Genomic DNA, 7,277 nt, shown 5'->3' with positions numbered 1-7,277 from the left:
TAGAAGGTAGGAATAACGCAAGGGCGATCGCATGTTATTAGATAAATAACATATAACATATAACGTGTGGTGAATATAAATACTGCTCGAAGGCCTAAGGCAATAGAATTTCAATCGATATCGCATAAAATATGACACACCACAAGAACAATATCTGCGTAAGTTGCTACGACAGAATATTCTTTTTTTTCCGTGTGTTTCGTGTGAAACTCAATGAAAATGCATAATAAAAAATTACAAACAACATGGAAGTTCAAAAAGATCGATCGCAGTCTTAGTAGTGGTGAGGTGTTAGGAGTTTCAGTCCCAAAAATCTCACATTTTGGGTAAATTAGTCATTGTTTGCCGCGACAATCAGCCGCGAATTCGTTCTCCCAGATAGGTACGACCAACTGAGGACCCATTTGCGATTAACTCCCATGCATCGACAGTATTCAGCAATTCAGCGTTTCTTAGAAAACATTTCTTAACGGATTGATTATGCCTCTCACATGACTATAATATGTCATGCATCATACAAATACCCGGTATTTCTGAACCAGCACGTTTGCGCAGCCTCTTGATCTCTCTTCAAGCACGCAAATTTTCCATGGGTTCGAAATGAGCCTAAGAAATCCCCAGCGAGCATTGTATCACCAATATTCCTGCAAGATAAATCTTCAGCTAAACAAAAGTCAAACGGTGCTAAACCTGGTAGATAAACTGGCTGCTGTCACTTCAGCGGCAACCGGGAATAACTTTTGGAATGCGTGGCCGATTTTCTTTTCCTGCGTGGAGTTTTCTGCTGATAGGCGTTTTTCTCAAACTTTTCGGGGAAAATTGATTCGGTTTAAAGCAGGATTATAAAACGATCGTAAAAATAATTGTTGCCAGTTCAGAAAGTTCCAATGACTATTTCTCACGTTTGTTTATCGAGGGGTTTATGTCAAAATACGTCATTAGAAAAATTTCAGGTGTAAACAATATTTAAGTACCGGTGCAAAATTGAGATTTATGGGCTGGTTATGAGAGATATTTGTTGGATAGTTTCACAGTTTGCGTCTGGAGCGGTTTATTTTGGTTACCAGGAAAAATACGTTAATACACAGAACCATAAAAACGAACAAATTCAGCGTAGATTGTACGGTTAGGATAATGATTTCACGTTTAACACACATAGAATTAATTTTACATTTCATGAGTCAGTCATATCAGGTTTCACACTTACAAATTTGAGGTTCTTTAACTGTGTGACCTTTTGCGTCATGCTCGATTACGCATTATGTTGCAATATGAATTGGGTTCCCATTTGAATGTTCACTTGTCTTCGTCTCTATCGGAGAATGCACAATAAAATATCCTTTAGCTGAGATTATTCGACATGCACGAAAGGAAAATTTATTGAAATGTGTGTTAAGCAATGTTGTGGAAATACGAGTATTCTCGTAATTAAGTTTTACACCTAGGTTGCAACCATTTTAATAAATATGTCCTCAGTTAAAGAACTATTTGTGTACCGCCATGCTTTCATTTAGCTTGGGCAGTGTCAATTTCTTTTTATGGAAGAACGTATATTAATGGAAAAATAAGGATGTCGGCAATTGATAGGTTTAGTAATTTAATTCATTTAATTTAATATTTAATAATTTAAGCTACTGATAGTTAATCGTTTAATTAGTAGGCAATTCGACACGACGAGCGTTCGCTCGTTGGAGCTAAGCATTGCATACGCTGAACGAATTTCGACTCTCGGCTGGTATCAAGTAAAAGTGATCATCTCCATTTCTTGCTTAAGATTTCGTCGATTTCGGTACTTTGAGTCATCGCCTCCTGGAACGACTGATTAATGGACATGAACTTGACTTATTCAAACTTAATCAATTTTTCTGGTATTTTTTTTCGTGCGACTATACGAAATTCAAGAACAACATCCACCCTTCGGAGTATCCGGTGATTTCAGGCTCCGCAGATCAGTCAACAAGTAGCAGGATTCTCGAAATCTCGACTGAATTTAGATTGGTTGTAGTTTTATCAGCTTTACTAAGTTTTGGTAACATTTTGTAAAATTCGCGTGCAGGGCTGGGCGTGAGCCCGGGATAAAATTAATCTGTCTTCGACGATTGGCATGAAAAAACCTGCTTAAACACGTGAATTGATTTTGAGTTGCGCGTATTTTTCGGCAGCGAAATGAAATATTTTCCTTCGACCCCTGAGCTGTAACTCCACCTAACTTTTTGTTTTAATGGAAACATATGTCATGTGTGGGCTTGTTGTAAAGCTAGTGAAAAATTAAATCTTACCACACCATTTTTTTTTAAGTTAAGGGGTTATTTGGAAATAAAAAAAAAACCTTTTAAAACCAAAAAAAAAAATTTATACCTTCTTAGCTCTATCTACAGGTTATTTAATGTGGCAGGTGCTGAAAATGTCCTCTTCCCTCTAGTTAGCATGCTCCCGGGCAATGGCACACTCCAATAAAAATTAATATCGATGTGCTGTTTTTAATTTTCAATGAGTTTTTATTTTGCATCGATAAAATAAACGAGCCAAGTGGTATTTAGCATATCAAGATGGACTTCAAAAAGCGAAAAAAATTGCTGCCTTTTTTGTGCCAAGTTTATTGCCTCGATAAACACCACATTTTTTTAATTCCGTTTTAAAGCATAAGGATAACATATTAATTTTTATTGGGATTTGCCATTGCCTGGGGACATGCCAAGTATAGGGGGGAGGACATTTTCGGCATCAACAACGTTAATTGAACTGTTGATGCGACTGAGGAGGTATTCGTAATTTTTTGTCTCCTCAAGGGAGTGGTATTATTTTCTAATAATCACATAACTAAACGAAAGGGAAGGGTATGGAAGGATTCCATTTTTCACGAGCTTTTCAACGAGCCAACATCGACGTATGTTCTTCCATTTTAAAAAAGTAGGGTAGACTTGCAGCCAAGGGGTGGAAGGAAATGATTTCATTTTATTGCCGAAAAATGCGCACAATTCAAAATCAATTCACGTGTTTCGGCGTTTTTTTTATAAGTTACTCGTTGAAAGGATATTAATTTTATTCCGGACTTTCGCCCAGCCCTGTGTAAAAATGCAACTGAACCTGATAAAATGCGAATCGATATTGGATTAAAATTTCATAAAGCCGGGTGCCGAATTTGGCGATGTTTGTGATACGTTCGTGCTTGAATGAAATTGCAGCATGAGTACGAACCTCGATTAGTGTCGAGAGAACTGATTTGATGCATAATTTGACGAGTTTAGAACTGAGAGCCCGATATTCCACCTAGCTGAGTTCTTCAGTAGTCGCCAAACCGGAGGAAAGTCCCATTCCGGACTCACCGGAAACTGCTAGGGATGTCGAATTTTGCATCGCAATTTTGGAAAAGGAAGTATAATACGCTCCTTTCACAGTTTAATTGAAACCAATTATTTCAGATATCCTCAGGCCAAACAATCAATTAGTCCTAATGTAAGCATCATTTACAACAAACAATCAATTATTCATAACGAAACATTAAACGCGGCCTCATCATAGAAACGGTGGAGTCGACAGGAACTAATCCACCTCTGCTTATAAATAAGAAGATTATGTATGTATTAAGCAGGCGAATGATAAAACAAATCTTGTATTATTATTATTATAATCACATGCAATTTAATCTCGACATTGAATGGATGTAGGATTATTATTAGCCACCAAAACGACAGACGAAGTAGCATAATTAAATCAGATGGAGCGGGCAACCGGGCAGCAAGTTGGAGAAGATACGGGGGGATATCTCCTGTCAATCGTAAATCGGGCGAGGCCACTTGTCGAAGGGCCCCATTTCACCGCTGCTGCTCCGAATTAACCTTCGCAGCAGCGAAATAAACCAGCAGGAGAAGTCGTTTTTTGTCGCCGGTGACAGCAAAATGCGAGCGCGAACCGAGACGCAGGAATTCGCAGATTCCTGCTGCCACCGCGATTGCGAGTTTGACGTCTTGGGAACGGAACCTGGAAGAATGACCCGAGCTTAATTGACGATGTAACGGTGCACCAGACTGGGTACTGCCGAAATTCGAGACAATACAATTATTTATCTCTTGTTACGTGGAGAGGTTCGGTTGAAAAGTGAATAGGACCAACAATTGAACGATATTTAAGTCGAGGTTATTAGATATCGACAAGATCTAAATTTAAACGGAAGGAATGGATTTCATGTTACGCGCGAGCCAGACTGGCCTCGTAAATGGGTCTTGCCATCCGACATGCTAATTCATAGCATGCGACGATAATCGAAAAGGACTAGATACGACAAACAATCGCAGACGTTCCACTAAAATTTTTCCATTCGTAACGAAGGGATGTCATGATTTAGTACTCTCGTGACGACATTTTGTCGTCAGAGGTGCGTGGTGCGCAAACGTAACCGACCCCTACGTCAGACGTAAGTTGTCACAGTGACGTCACTTCCTCCGATTTCGTCGGCTTCTACGTCACTGACTTGGAGCACATATTATAGGTAGCTTTGCCCACCTATATATTGACAAATGACTCATCAGATCCTTAACACAGCTCTAATTTGCGCGAAATAAATTAATCACTCCAGCATCACGTCTAGCTGAATGAAAGGAACGTTTAAGACGGACGACTTCATCCATCTTGCTCAGTGAAATCTGCATGCTTGGCGCATCACTCTATTGACAAATTCGCCAACAGGACATCAATACTCTTCTTCTTCTTTTCTTGGTCTTCAACATTTACATACGGCTCCCAGTTCGATAATCTATCTTGATACCGCTCCTAATAGGCAGCCCGTCTGATTTAGGAGACAGGCACGAGACAGCTCGAACCCGAATGCCTTCCATTAAACATACAGGACTTACTTCATCTTGGCAGTTCTTCTTTCGGTCGGGTCTTCTTCTTTTTGTCTTCTGTTCTTCTTTTTCACATCAATTGCTAGTGGCACTTTGTTCTGCCGTTGAATAAACTACGATATGCAAATGGCTGCCTGAAGGGACAATGCACAACGTAAGACGTAAAGCAGTCGACTGAAGGATGAGAATAATGCTCCTGAGAGGAGTTTATATGCCGATTTGCTATGGCTTTTCGAGGCTGTGTCGCATTTAAAGTACGAACAACTTGTTTCGTTCTTTTTGGTATAGAAACGAATATTTTTTCTTCGACGAAAATAAATTAACTGACACACTTGAATTTTCTAGGGATTCCTGATTGGCTTAGATCAAAAAGTTCATGGGCTCAAGGAGCCGCGCTGTTATTCTAAATCCTAGAAGGAAAGCGGTCGCATGCTTGCGAGCAGTGTCTTATTAGCGAATGTTTACTCCTGGGTGTTCCCGCTCATCAACATAGTCGATCGTTTTGTAATTCTGTCTGTTTTTGTCGTTCACAAGATCTCCTTTTCAATAATTTCGAATCAATAATTTTCGATTTAAGTCATAAGTTCTGTTCCTGCTTATCCCGATTAACGTGCATTCAACTTATAACTTTACCGCTTGCGCTGCTCTTCGATTTTGCTTTATCGCTTAATTTCTTCCCGCATTTCGCGGTCAAATTTTCAATTTTTTTTATTAGTCTCATTTTCCTTGATTACGTAACCCCCGTTTTTTTTTGCGTCTGTTTTTTGTTCCTTATTTTTAGGGAAAATTAGGCGTAAAAGTAGGTTCTAAACTCGGATTTGTTGAAAAGCATGTCAGTGGATTCGGGCCGTAAATTGACAAGCACCCCCTCATCTTAGACGCACAGCTGACACTATTGGGGATTCCTAGTCGTTTGGGCCCCATGGCGTATTTCCGAAAATGATTCGTTTATTCGAGATTTTTTTAGGGTATTGCGTATGCAACCCACAAAACAGTTCAACTCCGTTGGAACATAAATATCACCGCAGAAATCAGCTATTCAATCGCGATCTTCTTCAGTGGCAGTGGCCTGATTATGCGTAACTCGGTTTAGGCTTATAAAGGTCAGTGGGATTTCAGATCGGCATTGACAAGGGAAAAGATCACCGTCCAGCAGAAGTAAATTTATTCGCGATTGCACGAGAGATGTCTTTTCGAATTGATGCTGTACGCGAATTCCAATTCCAACTTTTCCCGGCTCTCACTATAGTTGTTGCCTCTTTGTGCTGAGTATTGGGTTAATAATACACTTAAATTTTCTCGGGCATGTCCGCGCATTTTAGAGCCCGCTAATGAAGCAACTTTTTATCGAGCTGCACGCCATTCCACAGGCCTCCAAAACATTCGATTCAGGCTCAATCTGAACCCGGCTAATGTCCTGTTGCCGGTCAGACGCGATGATTAAAATTCTCAATTAAGTGTAAAACAAAACAAATCGCCTATAATCGCGGTCGCTTCGGACATTTTAAGGTCCAGGGATGCGTTTTTGCCGTACTATACCAGAACCGTTTTCTCAAGACATTTTTGAGTCCGGTGGGAACCGATCTGACCTCATATGTCCCTACTTCAGGCTCTAACTTAAAATCGGAATGTAGCGCAATAGAAGCTAGCTGCTAATTATCCGAGAAGCTTTTAAATTTGATTGAGAACGTCTCGAAGATAACTTATTGGCTGGTAATGAAGCTTTTGAAATGACCCACAATTACAATCCTCCGAGGGGCGTCGTCCTCGAGTGCATACCCACATCACCAATAAAAACACACACGAAAAGAAAAAGCCAAAGACAAAAAGAGTGATTCGAACAAAGGCCGAGCTTTTGACACCTTCCACGCCTCGCTATATGGCCTTATGAATCCATTAACACCGATCGAAAGAAGATGGTTATCTCTTGTGATAATAAAGATTCTTGCAATTTCATTCTTTCGATTCCATGGGAACTTTTTCTGTCTGTGTCATTAAAAAAATATTTGGTAGATACTCATCGTTAATTGATTATTAAATGATAGATCCGTGGTAATGTGAAGATAGATTCCATCGAATAGTTTACCATTAGGGTATCAATGTCGACAAACCGATAATAATATTGACTTCAATAATATTTTTAGTTCTTTCAGGTATTAGCGCAGCTAACATCGCGGGCAACGAACGGAGCGTGTGGCAAAGTGAAATGGAGAAGTCGAATAGGAAATGGAGATTCTTGTTTGTCCACGAAGCCAAAAATTATTGCGTCAAATTTTATCAAGGTACAACTGAGACTTTACTTTTACAACATCCTTGCTTCATACGCTGAATTTCATAAATGAAAATATGTAGCTGGCCTGGCGGTTTGCTCAAGGATATTCATCATTTTCCACAAATCGCACGTGTCAAAGAATATCAGATATTTGATTAATT

The sequence above is a fragment of the Euwallacea fornicatus genome, chromosome 5, assembly GCF_040115645.1.
Source record: "Euwallacea fornicatus isolate EFF26 chromosome 5, ASM4011564v1, whole genome shotgun sequence".
Taxonomy (NCBI): Eukaryota; Metazoa; Arthropoda; class Insecta; order Coleoptera; family Curculionidae; genus Euwallacea; species Euwallacea fornicatus.
This window is presented reverse-complemented; position numbering follows the sequence as displayed.